Source organism: Panthera onca, chromosome F2 (assembly GCF_046562875.1).
Source record: "Panthera onca isolate mPanOnc1 chromosome F2, mPanOnc1 haplotype 2, whole genome shotgun sequence".
NCBI lineage: Eukaryota > Metazoa > Chordata > Mammalia > Carnivora > Felidae > Panthera > Panthera onca.
In genome coordinates, this window is record NC_138356.1 from 58,679,814 (window position 1) to 58,697,096 (window position 17,283).

A 17,283-nucleotide genomic window follows, 5' to 3' on the forward strand; every position below is an offset into this window, starting at 1 on the left:
GAATAGGACAGCTATATCAAGGGGAGGAGGCTTTGAGGGCAATCTTAGAATTCTGCCTGTCTCATTGTTCTAATTCAACCATCCCTTGATTGTTTAAAATCCATGTTTTTCATATCAATTTTAAAATCATCTTATAAAATTTAACAAAAACCCTCTGATTGTATTCATTGCATTTATATTAATATGTACATATAGGATAACTGGCCCTTTATGATATCATATTCTCCTAACTTCTAAATGTGACATATGACTATTTCATTTTAGTATTCATTCTTATGTACAATTAATTCTATTTTTTTTCTTGGTCTTGAACAATTTTGTGTAACAATTGTTTCTGAGTAACATTTATCTTTTTAAAATTAAATTTGTGAATGATATGTTGTAAAATCATATTTAAAACTGTTTTAATTGGGTTGGAGAGTTCAATTACATTTTTATGAATTTTATTAAAATACAAAATACATATGTAAAAGTATAAAATAAAAGACATATAGCCCCAAAATTTTCTCATGGTGAAACCACATTTAAAGTCAGTGCCCAAATCAAGAAATGAAACACTAATGGAATCCACAAAACACCACTAGTTACCTTTCTACTATCTGACTTCCCACTCCCTATGTAGACTCTAGCCTGTTTTTTTTTTCTTCTTATACTTGAGGTGAAATTCACATAGCATACAATTAATCAATTAACCATTTTGAAATGCACAAGTCTAGTTTTAAAACTTATTCATCATCTCAGAAGAACATTCTGTACCTTTTAAGTAATTTCTTTTAGTATTGGTTTGTAGGTTTCAGTGTACTAGTCTTTCCCCTCCATGGTTAAATTTATTCCAAGATATTTTTTGGATGCTATTACAATTGGATTTGTTTTATTAATTTCCTTTTTGGATTTTTCACTGTGGTTATATAATAATACAAGTAATTTTTATATGTTGATCTTGTATGGAATCATGTCACCTGTAAATGGGCGTAATCTCCTTTTTCCTTTCCAATCTAAAGGTCTTTTATATTTCTTTCTTTCCTAATTGTTCTGGCAAAGACTTCCAGTACATTGTTGAATGGCAGTGGTGAAAAACAGGCAGCCTTACCTCATTCCTGATCTTGAGTGAGAAACTTTCAGTCTTTCTCCACTGAGTATAAAGTTAGCTTTAATTAATGCTGCTAAGGAAGTTTATGCCTATTCATTCTCATAATTCTGTAGTATGTTTTTTACGACAAAAAAGTTCTTAATTTTAGTGTGGTAATTTTCTTTTTTTTTTTCTTTCCCTTCACTGCCACTAATTTTTGAATCTTAAACTACAAAACTTTGCATATAATAAGGTCTTAAAGATACTAACCCATTATCTCCTAAGGGGAGAAAAAGACACAACTCTTGCTTTACTTTTTTATATTTCAATCAACAATAACATAGAATGTATATATGCTCTATGTACACACATATCTATACACATATACACATAGAATATATGTATGTGTATGTATGTAGATGAAATAGCATTAGCTAAAAGTTCTTCTTTTCCATATATTGTCCAATGGCTTAGTATTATAATTGAAAAGTCCATCTTTTCCTTACTGCATTGAAGTTTCATGTTGTAATAAGTCAGGTGACTTTATATGTGTATATCTATGAAAATTTTTGTTCTGTTCAACTGAACTTTTCTGGTTTCTTTGTACCAATACTATACCATCTTAATTATAAGAGCATTACAATAGACATACTATTTGAAATGTAAGTCTTCCTATTTTTATTTCTTCAAAATTTCCTTGGCTCTTATTTACCTTCTCCATTTTCACATGAGTTTTAATTTTTTTTTTAACGTTTATTTATTTTTGAGACAGAGAGAGACAGAGCATGAACAGGGGAGGGGCAGAGAGAGAGGGAGACACAGAATCTGAAACAGGCTCCAGGATCTGAGCTGTCAGCACAGAGCCCGATGCGGGGCTCGAACTCACGGACCATGAGATCATGACCTGAGCCGAAGTCGGACGCTTAACCGACCAAGCCACCCAGGCGCCCCAATTTTCACATGAGTTTTAAATCAGCGGCTTGGTTTAGTACACACAGAATAGACCTGGGATTTTGATTTAAATACATTGAATCATTAATTCATAATACACTTAATTTATTCCTCATCATTGTTTGCCTTATTGTTGCTATATTGTACTCTTCAGTAATTTTAACACAATTCAGTTCTTAATAAAAATTCAATTCACTGTAGAAAATCTCCAGCTTTTCAGCTATTTTTGAACTTTTTTTCTTTCCATATTTTAGAACATACTTATCATAGTCACTTAAAGTCCTTGCCATCTAATTCCAATATCTGAACCACCCGTGTATTTGTTTCCACTGTCATTTTCCCTTGATGTTCAGTAATACAATGCCATTATGTAGCCTACCTAATAATTTTTATTTAATGACAGACATTGTGTATGAAATATATAGAATACTCAAATGAAATTATCTTTCTCTAAAGAGAGTTCTTAGTTTCTACTACTAGGCGTAAATACTGTTGTTTGATCAATTTTTTTCCAATTAAGAGGATTAATCAATTTATTCTAACTAAGAACTATTTTATTTGAGGCTAGATTGTACCTCTAGTAAGGTTCAGTTAACCTCCATTTCATTGGTGTCTCTTTAGTGTTTTCGTACATCAAGCCTATTGTATTCTGCAGGTGGGTCTCCCTTCAGGACCATACTAACACCTAGTTGTCCAATAAGCTTTGCACAGATTCTCAGTCCCTGCTGGCATTTCTGACCCTCCTGGGTTTTCAACAAATGTCTATCTTAATATTTCCTCTAATGCAGGGTTTGGCAAACTCCTGCCTACTGTCTAAATCCACTATCCTTCATCACTTCTCCCTCAGGTTTGGGTAGTTTAAAGATTAAGAACTGTTCATATATGTTTTATGTTGGAAAATAAAGTAAGAATAATACTTTAGGGTACATGAACATTATATTGAATTAAAAGGTCATTATCCATAAATATAATTTTATTGGAATCCGGACACATTATTCATTTTAGTTTCATCTAAGACTTCTTCACCACCAAAGCAGCAGAATTGAGTATTTGAGACAGAGGCCATATGTAGTGTTTTCTCTACACTGCTGCCCCTGGCGCTAGAAACTGTAGTGAGAATGCTATGACATGACAGCATTGTGAGTGTCCCATGTATCACCTGTCTGTGTGAAAAAAAACAAACAAAAAAATTTTCAGAGATATATAAAATCTCTCTGTAGATCATCATCAGCAGATGAGCAATCAATTTTTAAGATAGGGAATATAGACTTTGAACCCCAATTAGGAAAAAAAATGTTTTTTTTAAGAAGAATCCCATTCTGATATTTAATATATTTGTATTTTTGAAAATTGTTATTATATATTAAATTGAATCAATAAACTATTTGGATATTTGTTATTTCTCTAAATGTCTCTAAATAATATCCTCACTTTTTATTCTCGGCCCACAAAAACTAAAATATATCATCTGACTCTTTACAGAAAAAAAAAATTGTTACACCCTGCTCTAATGGGTCCTATAGACTAGTTGTTATTTTTCAAGGCTGCTAACGATTTCTGCACTGTGACTTGATTGTGGTAACCTTATAATACAAATATCCAAATATCTGGTATTGCAAGTGTGTACTTCTTTGTATCTTTAATATTTTAAAAGCTATTATAAATTCATTATAAAATCCAAATAGCATTGCAAAGGCTTTGAAAACTGAACTCATCGGAACTATAGCCCACAAAAGGCCAGTGTAACTTAGTGCCTGAATATAGCCAAGTTAAATGTCTGATAAATATAAAAGCATCAACATTCACCACATTCTTAATCCTCAAGATACAATACTGAAAACTTCCAGGAAACAATTCAAAATATTTATCATATGAAGATCCAGGAAAATCTCGATTCACATAGGAAAACACAGGAAACAGATGCCTACACTGAGATGGTACAGATGTTGGAATTTTCTGACAAAGACTTTAAATACCCCAACAACCAATTATGAACATTCTTGAAACAAATAGGAAAATAGAGAATGTCTGTGAAGAGACAGAAGATGTAAAGAAGTACCAGATGGAAATGTATAATTAAAAATTACAATAACCACAATAAAATCTATTGAAATAGGTGGCTGTGGTGGTGGCTCTAAACTTATCTTCTGTTTGAATGAGACCAGACATTGAAGTTAGACTGCAAATTTTTTTCTCATTTCCAGTAAAACATTAATACTCCAAAATCAGTATAGAAGAACTTCTCCAATTTCTTGTTTTGAGTATTATTTCCTATCCATAAACAAAGTATTTTGATTTGAGGGTAAGAACTGGACATATAAATCTAATAACAAACACCCTGGATGTTCCTGATGTAGCTTTTCTAAAGACCACACTGCCCTAAATCATTTCTGATATAAAGATCATTTATGTGTAAATTCTATTGATTTATATTTCTTATAATTATATATGCACTTCTCTTCTTTAGAGACTCATTTCATACTGATGAGGTTTTGGGGTGATGGGTGTTCAGGGATGATGGCCAAGAAAGAACTCCTGAAGATGTCTTTGATGCAAAAAGGTGATTTTATTAAAACACAGGGACAGGACCCGTGGGCAGAAAGAGCTGTGCTGGGGTTGTGACGGGTAACTGATTATATACCTTCAGTTTGGAAGGGAGTTAGGGACAATGGAAGTCTCTAAGGAATTTTGGAAGCAGGGTTTCCAGGACCTTGATGGGCTAGCTATTGCTGGGGAAATGCCATTTATTGCCCTTTAGTAAAATCTCAGTCATGAGATCCTTCAGATGTATATCAAGGGGCCATAAGCTTGGAGTATGATTACCAGCATGTATCTTGGGGAGTTGAGATAAAGGAAGTTTCCAAAGGAATTTTTATACGTTAAAGTAGACTTACAGGATCCTTGTGGGTCAGGATAAGGTTAAACCAAGATTCCTTTCTGCCCCTGGCAAAGTGTGTCTTCATCACAGAGGGAGCTGAGATCCTAGAGGGAGGTCACTCTACCAGTTTCAAGGACTTGTCAATGGGCTTTAGGCAGTAAGAGAATTCAGTTTTTCATTTGCATTTGTTCCCCCACATCACCATGGCAAGCACTTAAACCCCTTTCATTTGTTCATGGGTAGCCAGGAGAGTTTGAGGAATATCATGCATATTCTACCCTGGTGGGGGGTGCTAGCTTGTACTTTGCCCCCAGCTTGCATTATGCTTCCTCTTCAGTACCACCCCCCTATGTGCTTCAATGCCTGTATTTGCTATAATTAGAAAATTAGGATATGTGACTTGGCATTTCTTTGAAAAGTAAAAAAAATAATAATAATAATAAAAAATAAAAATTGGTGTCACATTTGGAAAACAGCACTGAGGACTTAAGAAGGGTAAAAGTGAAACGAAATCATATTTGGGTCTTATAGCTCACCTTAGTAAAAGAAATGTCCACTATATTATAATGGATATATAATGCAGTGCCTTATCTAGTTTATGTACTTATTTTCAAGTGTAGATAATGGTCTCCAAGCAGATATCTGTAGAATGTTAGACTATGTGAAATAATGTGTGAAAGAATCAAGTAGGATTTGAGATTCGTCTTATAAAAATAGATATATTCAGGTCAGGCTATTCCAGTTTGTTCAAATACACTTGCCATGAGATTATTATGGATATAAACCTTATAGCTTTTTATGTGTTAAAAAATGATGAGAATGTGGACTCATTTATATATTTACATATGACAGAATATCAGTTACCTAACCTCCTCAGCGCCCTGGCTATTGAATCAGCAGTGTAAGAACTAACCGTATGCACATCAAATGCATATGGCCAAGTAATCACAATAGCTACATTTATTGTGTTTGTATTCTGACTCATGATTTTGATTCACTATCTTTTTGAATTCTCTCCAAACCTTATAAGGATGTTCTTCTGATTTTATATGGTAAGTAACATGAGTTCATGAAAATTCTGCAATTTTTTAAGTAATCACACAGTTTATATTTGAGTTATTTAATCACTGGTGAGCCTGACTATAAAATTTGTCTTCTTCATGTCTTACACTGCTTCAAGGATTAGGAGAACAGAATAACTACCCAATCTTAAAAAAAAGAGAAAGATCTGATTTTTTTTCCAAGTTATCATGTCATATTCCTAATAACTGTATGTTTATAGGGACAGTACATTAACCTAATCTACTGAGATACTCAGACTTGGAAGGAATAATAAACTCCTGTGCTACAAACTCCAAACCCAAGAGCTCAAGACAAGTTATCACAGAACTTAGAGTTATATAAATGTGTTTAGTGGTAAGGCATTCACTTATTCCTAATGTAGCTTATTGCAGTTTAAAATTTGTCCTTACAATTTTAAAATGTATTCATCTTTTAAAATTCCATCTTCCAGAATTATAAACAAGACTATCTCTTCTTTTTTTGTGTGTGACAAATCTTCAACAATTAAAAACAAGTCCCATTGCATTTTTTCTCCTTCACATCTATCTTTCCTTTTACATTAGATCTGACTTCTGGTCACCTCACTATCCTCATCTGGTATGCCTTGGCACACAACTCTAATCCACATCCTTCTAATATCAAGCTATCCAGACACAAATTCAATACTCCAAAAGTGTTTTGGCTAGGGTTGCAATTATTCTGGGGTCAAGATTTTTTGTTGAATAGAATGAAGCACAGAACAATAAGTGCCTATAATAGTACAGGCTTAAGTGCATGCCATTTAGTTGAGGAGTGTCATTTGTATTTGGATACCATTTTTTCTTTGCTTTTGAGAATCAGGGAGACAGACTGGAGCCAAGGGTTAAGGAAGAAGAGAATTGATTTTATTCTGTCCTCCGGACATTTTCTAAATTTGGGGCTTTTATTTCAGGAAAAAAAGTAATTTTAGGGTCCCTAGCAAGTTGACCTGCTAGTTAATGAGAAGGTCAATGAGACCAATTCCTTATGTCTTTTGGGTAAAAATGGCATAGTAATTGGAAATTTTATATTTGCTTTATTTATCCAAAAATAGCCATGGTGGTCTGCATACATGTAGTCCCTAAACTGCATCTTTAAAATAGAAACATATGAGATGATCAGAATCTGGTTTGCATTTTATATTTAACCTCTCTATTAAGGTAGTCAAGGGTAAATTCTTGACACCTATTTCTAGGATATATGAATGAAATAGGAAATCTCTTATACACCTTCATTCTTTGTATCCTACACACACACACACACACACACACTCACGTCCGCACACACACGTGCACACACACACACACACACAACCTAGAGGTGGGATGATTTTCAATACTGTTGCATAATTTTGTTAGAAAACATGAGATGGAAAGGATTAATCATAAATCCATCCCATCTCCTTGACTGTCACTAGTCTAGAACTACTTGTTTGGCATATACTTTAATAAATAGATTATGTTTCTTCTGGTGATTCCTAAAATGGTAAGTTTCCACCCACCAGTATCTCACTGATCCAATACTATTAATAGAGTTGAAGGGCTCATGATACAATGGCTGATTTTGTTACAAATGCATGAATTGATTACTTTGTTTTGTGTTCTTACCCTTCCCAATTTCCCAATAAAATCAGCTTCTTTCTTTTTCCCACTTGTTCGTGGAAACCTGTGGAATCTTTTTAAAATATTTTGATACGTACTTGCCTAAATAAGATTCTCTTATCCTCATTTTGCTTGGGAGACAGTAGAACTGAGGGTTCAGTGCCCAGACTTTAGAGTTGATTTTTGTGGGTTTGAATGTGAGATCTACTAGTGAGAAGTATTGAACTTTGGATACATTCTATAATCTCCTCAAGTCTGCTTATTCATCTATAAAAGGGAAAACCTACATAAATTAGATCAGATGCTTAATAAATAAATGATATTTTTATATGTATAGTATTATAGTACCTGGCATATGGACAGTCCCCAGTAATTTTTAGACAAGTGGATTTTTTTAAATTTGTCTATTTGTTATTTATTCATTTAGTGGAGGGAAAACTGAGTTTATTTTAGCATGAAGAATTTTAAATTATGAGTGTGCAATGATTGTTGTCTATTTGGCTAACAGAGCCCAATAAATCTTTACATTAAAAATATTTACTTAATTTTAGGTAAGAGCATAAATCAGTAGAGAACAAAACCATATGACCAGTAAGTCACTAGGTAATGCATGCTTCCTAAGATAATGTTGACCTTACTGTGAAGTTTATTACATATTTTGCAAAAGTACTAAAAGTAGTTCCTAGTATTCTGAGGCTACCAAAACAATGCATCCAACAATCCTGAGAAGAATTACAATCACATTTAATCATACTTTCTGTGTCAGTCTTTCTACGAGAAGAATAAATTGTTTATATTTCTAATAAAGCCTGAACCCTTAAATTCAATTCTCTGAGTGTGATGGTTTTTCTTCCAATTCCTTCTACCTCTCTGGGAAGTTCAGCTAGAAACCTCCTGGTAATTATAAAGGCCAGATTACTTTTGGATTTACATTGTTTTTCTAACTTGAAAATATTTGAGTATAAAAACATTTAACACTTGACTGTACTTTAATGAGTTACTAATTAACTTGAATTAACAGAGTCTTTCTCCCATTATTCTTGGTAGAGATCGGCAAACTTTTTTCTGTGAAGGACCAGGTAGTAAAACATTTTAATTTTGTGGGCCATAAGGTCCCTAAAAGCTATTTAATTCTACCTTTGTAGTGTGAGAGCAGCCAAAAACAATATGTAAATGAATGAGTGTGGCAGTGTTTCAATAAAACTACTTACAAAAAGAGGAAACCTGCTGGATTTGACCCACAGGCCATAATTTACCCAACTAGACTAAAACAAGCCCCAACTGAAGATCACATAAGTGTTAGATTTTTTGTGAAAAACAACTTCTACTTATGTAGACAGAATTATTAGGGTTGAGCCTATCTAACTTGTACTCAAATCTATGTAATATTCTCTAACACTGGAATCTAAAGGACAAAAAGCCTAAAAAGGACTCCCTTTACCTTGTACACGTCCCTGTTAACCCCTTAGTCTCCAGGTCAGGAAATAGATTTGTTCAGTTTCAGAGCCATAGTTGGAATAATCATTTCTGGTTTCCCAGTTTCTCTATTGTATTGTAACTGGGTAGTGGATTATAAGATTCCCCTTTTCTTGTCTTCTCCAAGGAAACAGTTCAATCAAGAAACCGGGTAAGAGAGTTAAAGCAGCAAAGGTTTTATTTAGCCACATTAAAGTACACTCCAGAGAAGTAGGGGAGGGCTGACCAGAGGGTGGGTTACAGCCTGCTGGGTTCTGCGTTGTGTTTTTGTGTTTGTTTTTGTTTTTGTTTTAATAGGGGCCTATTTGGTCTCTTCCTCCCCATCCTGTCAATATCACACTTCCCTCTGGACCCACCCTGGTTTCCTTCCTTCCAACTTTTCGTGTAGGTTTGTGTCCACCATCTTCCCATAAACACCTAAGGGAAACACAGGGGGCTACAACCCAAATGTAAATGATATTATAATGATATTACAACATCCTTGGGGTTACTAGCAGACAAGGGTTTCTCTAAATGCACATAGTTCACAGTTGGGACAGTCCCCTGCAGCGAGTATTTCTGCTTATCAGTCTCTGCTAAACAGCACATGGGGGTGGTCTAAGGGAAAGGGGTGGTATCTGGCAATTTCCCATCTGCCTTCTTTTTCTCTCCCTTCCCACTCATGTCTAACTAACTGCCAACTGTAACAGTATCAAACCTGAATACAGTCTTATGTTGGAATCCCCTAAGAGACTACATACTTTCTTTAGTGTCCCTTTAGAACAAACTAGCTAATACTTTCCTGCTTTATCCTGGGAAAATCAGCAATGTGTCTTCGTCATTATTTTCCCCTGGTTAAGGAAGACAGTGTACTATTCATGTCTCTAACAAGTCCCAAAGAACTTTAAATTTTCTTGGGTGCCTGGGTGGCTCAGTGAGTTAAGCATCGACTCTTGATTTCAGGTCAGGTCATGATCTCAAGGTTGGTGAACACTGCATGGGACTATGCTAACAGTATGGAGCCTACTTGAGATTCTCTCTCTCCTCACTCTCTGCACCTCCCCTCCTCCCTCTCTCTCTCTCTCTCTCTCTCTCTCTCTCTCAAAATAAATAAACATTTTAAAAAACTTTAAATTTTCACATGATTCTTTTACTCAATATTTGGATGACCTTTTTTTTTTTCCCCTAAAGAGTACGGATAGCTAAGATTGATTCCATTCCTCTATTCATACTTTTTGTCAAAAAGGATATAAGTTTGCCAAAAAAAAAAGAACAATTTGTCAAAGTAAATGGTATTACCTAAGATATGATTTATACAAAAGAGTTAAATCCCTTACTCCAGACATTTGAAAATCAGTTCAAAATTTTCCAAGGACAGTAATTAAGAGTAACTGGGAGTACTTCAGGGTCTCTGTGGCTACCGCAGGCATTTCTGTAATCTCCAAGGCACTCACTATATGACTTAAACTAAGTACTCTATAACCTAATCTCTTCCTCAGATGCCTAAACATTAACACAGTCCTTTGTGATTTAAAGTTAGCTCTTTGGCAATCTCACAGTGTAGCCTAATTGGTTATCATAAACCTTTCTGCCATTTTATTCAGGATGGGTCTGGATGCACTCTTAAATTCTGACTCAGAATGAAGGGGATTACCACATACCAGTAATATGCTACAGCCTCTCACCCTATCTAGAAGTAGGAAGCTAAACTAGTGGAGGCCTCTGCCATCTTGGTTTAGGGTCTTCTTTAAACATGATAGTCTTCATTCTGTAAAATCTATTTTGCTCACCAAAAATACATGTTTTTTTGTAAGTAGGTTTGCCTCCTGTAAAATATTGTTTTCTCCCTCTTGCATTTCCATTCGTTATTGTAATACTGCTACTCCTTTTCCATTACTTGAAGGTAGGGGAACTCATGAGACACTAGCATCTATTCACAAGCTTTATACACCTCAGAAAGATTTATTGGAGTTTTCTCTAGAAAAGCTGAATTATTCTTTGGTTGATGGATCAGATCTTAAAATGCAAATAGAATACATCAGGATGGAGATAATTATGCAGACCAAACCTTGTCAATTAGATAGACATAAGAGGGTTAATATGTATACACTGGTAACAGATATGTTTTGGGATAGTCCATACTTTTAGAATGCTTTGGAGATAATGCACATAGGAACTTCAATTAAGGATGGTTAGCAAAGTAAAGAATGTTCAAATTCCCTAATTATTAAAGACATGAAGATTTTAAAGGTAGGAATGCATGTAAAGTGGGATAAAATGGAATCTAACAACAATTTCCAGACCAAAAAGTATACTACTCAGGCAGATCTTCCTTCATATAGGTGCCAGCACTTCTAAACCTCGAGACAAAATCTTTGGAGAGTTTCAAGGAGGCTATTGGACAATGCCAGCAATTAAATGGGAAAGAGTTCTGGGATGAAATCTGATTACAAATTTAATAAGAATAACCTCTTGTGTTCTCAGGATGGTTACTTAATATTACCAGAGAAACTAATATGACATGTTGCAATAGTTTATAAGAAATTAGTCACTCAAAAAAGACAAATAGACCAATAACCCTGGGTGAGAAAGATTTACTAAAATTGCTGATTTGTAGCGGTAACAAATTCTCCCAGTTTGTCTAATTTTTCCCCTTAATTTATGAATTATTTTTTTGTTGACAGTTATTTCATTTCAAAACTTGAAAGATGTCATCACATTGTCAGTCTTATTTGTTGCTCCTTTAAAGTGATGCATCTGTTTTCTTCTGACTGCCTTTAAGATCATATCCAACCTTGGTTTTCAATAATTGTAATGTGCATAAGATGCGTTTTACTATTTTTCTTTTAGCTTTCATGGAAACTTCTATGATCTGTATCTTGGACATGGATCAGTTTTGGTACATTCTCAAATATTTTTCTCTCCCCAACCTTCTGCATCACTATGCTCTCTTTACTCAATTTTTGGGACTTTAGCTTCACACATTAGAACTTTACATCTAGCTTCATGTTTTTCTTCTAGTCTCATGACTTTTCTATTTTTCTCTTCCCATTTTTAGCATTATTATTTTCTGATAAACTATTTCCCTATTTACCAAACCCAGTCTTTACAATGTCCAGTCTGCTGTTAGTCTTTCAAAGACTTATGGTTTTTGTATCTTATGGTTTAAGAAACTTCACTACAGTTTTTTTCAGGGCATCTAGTTATCCTATAAAGCACTTTTGGTCTATTTTCCTCAGCATATTATTTATAGTCTTTCTCCATCATTTTGTTTTTAAATTAACATTTATTTATTTTTGAGACAGAGAGAGACACATACACACACAGTGTGTGAGTGGGGGAGGGGCAGAGAGAGAGGAAAACAGAAACCAAAGCAGCCTCCAGGCTCCGAGCTGTCAGCACAGATCCCGACATAGGGCTTGAACTCACAAACCGCAAGATCATGACCTGAGCCAAAGTCAGATGCTTAACCAACTGAGCCATGCAACATCCCATCTCTGTCAATATTAATAAGGTCATCTGTGGTCCTGTTTCTGTTGTCTGTTTCATTCTTCTTCCTATTTCTTGGTTAGCCTCATTTTTCTAAAACTGATTTTTTTGATATCTTAAGTAAACATTTTTACAGCATAATATGTTGTCATTAATCTTTATCTAGTAGGATTTCAGCCCATCCTCTCATAGGTAGAAAGTGTAAATTACTTTAATCCAATAAAGGTTTGACCTGAGTCAAGACTGGTTTGCCTTCTGCTAAGGCCTTATCTATTTCTTTTACATGCTCTGCTAGGATATAGATCTCCAGGCATCACAAGTGAGAATGTTTTGTAATTAATAAGACAACCTTCTTAGTACCATGAGTCTACCTCAGTCTCTGTGCCTTTAAGAAGTTTTATTTAGCTTTTTAGCTTCTTGCTCTATGCAAGTCAAGAATTTTTAAAATGCCAGGAGGAGAAACCATAAAGTGGAAGAATCACTTCTTTCTGGCTCTCTTCTCTCCCGATAGCCTTAGGAGTTCAAACTCCAATATTTTTTCTTGCCAGTCCCATGAGTCTACCAAAAGTAATGCAAGCTTTTCTATGTTTAGCCATGGTCATTTTTCTTGATTATTGGCTTCTTGCCCCATGTCAAAATTCAGCAAACACCCTAAAGGGAAAGGTTGCTTGAATGAAGTCTTACTTTCTCTCCCTAACCTTTGCCCCTAAGATCTTGGCTTCCTTGGTCTCTGATATTTTGTACGCCAATGTTGTCTTTCTTTCTTTCTTTTCAAAGTTTATTTTTTGAGGCGCACGTGTGCAAGTCAGGGAGGGGCAGAGAGAGAGGAAGACAGAATCTGAAGCAGGCTCCAGGCTCTGACCTGTCAGCACAGAGCCTGACGTGGGGCTCGAACTCACAAACTGCGAGGTCATGACCTGAGCCAAATTTGGTCCCTTAACAAACTGAGCCACCCAGGTGCCCCCTGAAGCCAGATTTCTAAAATTAGTCTCAACTACTCTATCTTAGCTGGAAGAATAAGCTGAGGCTTGCATTAGATCTGTCCCTACCTCACAAAAACAGAATGCCTTTTTTAAGTATTTTTAAGGCCTGATTTTATTTCAGCATAGAGATCTGACAATTGATTTTATTTCAGCACAGAGATCTGCAAGATGTAACAACCACTCATTCTTTCCACAGCAATATGTCACCAACAACATGTACACAGGGAAGACTATAACTATAGAAAGAGACTCTCACATCATTAAACCAAAGGTTGTACCTCTAAATTATGTAACATTAATCGGTACAAATTTTTATGCTAACCAGGTTAATGCTGTTTAAACAAGTCACTCCATGTAAACTCAGTTATATGAGTCATTGCTCCAGATATGAGTGTCCTTTTTTTCTGTTTATGATTTCTCCAATAAAATTGCTTATTCAGTTGTAAGGATAATTTATATAGTTAACCAATTTAGGCAGGTAATTTTGAATTTTGAATTAGGCATGTGTTGCTTTATCAAATCATTTATGTGTTTCGAACAAAATTCTGTCTTCTAAAAATTTTTAGTGAAGGCCAAATCATTTTTTAAAAATGAAATTAGAGTTACTTTGGCAGAAAAACGTATGAAAAGTGGAACTGGTGGCACTTTGACGGCACTACGATGGTCGAAAGTAGTAATAGAAGCAACTGTGATGTAATAAGCTGAATAGAGCCTCTGACTTTCCACCATCCTCATATTGCTCTTGTGAAATCAAAGATTTCTTGTGATATCAAATTGATATCGTAGAAACTGGCTCCTGAAGATTAGCTGCATTCTTTTGAAACAAATACCAGTAACCTTTGGTAAAAAAATGTAGTTTCTCTAGTATATGCAACCAAACCATCATAGAGCAAGAGATAAAGAAATTTTTTCAGCATGAAACAGAAGTTCTCTTAGTTAATATTATTAGGATCTATAATAGGTGATTCAAGGAAGACTTATGTTAAAATGATAAATAAAAAAAAACAATACACAAATTAAATGAAAATGTATTTCAACTTTAAACATGAAATCATATTTGTTCATGAATCTGTTGCTTCATAATCAACTAGCCCCCTTTTATTTCGTTTTTATTTTTTGAAGTTTATTTATTTATTTTGAGAGAGAGAGTATACCCACATATGCACACATGAGCAGGGGAGGGGTACAGAGAGAGGGAGAGAGAGAATCCCAAGCAGGCTCTGCACCATCAGTGCCGATCCTGACTTGGGGATTGATCTCAGGACCATTGAGATCATGACCTGAGCTGAAATCAAGACACTTAACCAACTGAGACACAGACACCCCAAGTGGTTCTTCTGAAGAATAAAAATCAGTTATCCGAATAGAGGATATCAGAAATAACATTAAAGTTTTTCCAGCTGAAATTCTGATAATTTACAAATTCAGTAATTTTTATTAAGCCAGATTCAGTGTCTTGTGAAGACCGCTTTTCCTGGTTCACGGTCAGCCATCTTTTCTCTATGTGCTCAAATGGTGGAAAAGGTGAGGTATCTCTTTAGGGTCCCTTTTATAAGGGCACCTATCTCATTTATGAGGGTGCTAATCACCTTTTCAAAAGCCCCACTTCTGTATACCCTAACAACTGAGGATTAGGTTTCAATATACAAATTTTGGGGGATACCACATTCATTCTAGAGAAAAATGTATAATTCTAAAATAAAACAGAGTTTATACAATTTATTTCAGAAGTGAAATCAAAGTAACTTAAGTAGCATTCACTCAACTTGTGTGAGTGTGCACACTTCCTAAAGTAGAGCTCTGTTGTTTCCGTGGTTCGTGTGATCTATAAATCAGTGTTTTCCTGTCATTCAGCCAGATCCTGAAGTGTTTCTCAATATAACAAGATAAAGAATGAGCAGTTTGATAGAACGTGTTGAGGATGGCAGTTTTTTGAGGAAGGGGTGTAGTTACTGGACTGAATGGTTTGCAGATGATGCTGCACAGAGATAGGAAGAACAAGGATCAGAGACAGGTCAGAAAAGTAGGGAGCATTAGCAGATGGGCCATCTTTGCAAACACTTGAGTAGTCATAAGTTCCCCTTTGTTCAGTACCGTGGAACACTTCATATAAGTAGAATTCCTACATTGATGTATCCATGTTAGATAAATGGGTTACAGTTGGCCTCTGTATATTGGTCTTATGTCATTTACTTCTTCAGAATAGACTTATACCCATTAGCTCAGCCAAAGTCAAATTTTTACACATGCAGTTAGTTTTTTTTGTTGTTGTTGGTTTTTCTTTGTACGTTTGTTTCTTTTTCTTTATTTGTTTGTTTTTATTAGAGAGAGAGCATTAGTAGGGGAGAGGGGCAGAGGGAGAGAAAAATCCTCATGCTCAGCACAGAGCCCAACATGGAGCTCGAGCCCACGACCCTGGCATCATGACCTGAGCCCAAATCAAGAGTCAGACGCTCAGCCAACTGAGCCACTCAGACACCCCAGTAGTTGTTTTCATTATAGTTCCAATAAGCTGATATTTAGCAATGTAGAGGCTATTGGCTTTGCATACCCCACAAAAATGCACCTAACATCTGCTAGCCATAAATACAATAAGACGTTGAGCTATAAATTACCCCAAGCTTCTGCTGTCCTTTGGAGAGCTCTGACTCAGACTCCTCAAATTCTGCTGGGTGACATCATCTAGCTACTAAAGCCCTTTCTCTGAATCCACCTTTCTCCTTTGCCCTCTTTCGAAATTCTGGGTAATGGCCACACTCTGGCTGACCATTTCCTCTGAAGGTTCTCAGACTGGGAGGGATATCCCACATGCAAATCTGTCAAAGCACCACCCACCTAGAGTTCTTTGTGTGTTTTTGCCATCTCATGGTCAGATCTTTTTCTTGATCTGTCCCTAATTCTCTTCAAACTCATGATTTTCCATTACAGAAATATCATTTTAAGCTTTGAATTCTATTCCATACTCACTGGTAAGGAGTGTTTGATAAATTTGAAGCCTGTAGCATGATCCTAAGAGATAAAACTTCATCTATTTCATATGCTATGATATTCACCCTGGATCTTTTAAGCAAATTGTAGCACACAATCACCACTGATTAGTTACCAGCAATCAAGAGTGCCAGAACACTAGAAACATAAAACAATGAAATAGAACCATTTCAATTATGACATGTAAAGGAGCAAAACTCTGAGATTTGTAGCCACTGGACCCATTGGCTTCATCAGAGTATCTAGAAACTGAGTTCTGTTTCTAGTAATGACAAAATAGCTTATATCAAACTAACTCTCACACAGGAAACAGTTATAACCTTGGAATCAAATAAAAGAAAATCACCAACTAATAACAAACCAACAATGTTATCAACAAGGAAATATAGGTGATTGGACCTTTCAAATAGGTCATCACTGGGTGAAGCACACATTTAAAAGACTTATTTCCTGATGTCATGCCCCAATCCATATTAAAGGAGATTAAAACACAAACAAAATGTTCCAGTCATACTATGAGGAAGTCAGACAAAAGGATTAGGAATGCCAGAACATCTGGAAATTAAAGGAAGAAAAAATTCTGGAGAAGAAAGGCAGAGAGGGGAGGAATGAAACTATGAATGTAACACCTTTCAAAATCCAAATACTGAGCCTCCAAATTAATAAAATCTTAAAAGTAACTATGAAGGAAAAAAAAAAAAAACCTTCAATACATACAAGGAAAAACAACAGGAATTTTGGTTGGCTTAGCAGAAACACAGAGGCAAGAATATAATGAATTATAATCAT

General features: G+C 35.3%; 1 long non-coding RNA gene across 1 annotated transcript in view; it reads right to left on the minus strand.

Annotated features, from left to right (window-relative positions):
• LOC132664823 (uncharacterized) overlaps window positions 1–16,586 on the minus strand; it is a 74,329-nt gene extending 57,743 nt beyond the window's left edge. The window contains exon 1 of the long non-coding RNA XR_009603862.2: window positions 16,474–16,586. This is a non-coding gene — a long non-coding RNA (uncharacterized LOC132664823). The remainder of the gene's footprint in view (window positions 1–16,473) is intronic.
• Window positions 16,587–17,283: the final 697 nt, after the last annotated feature.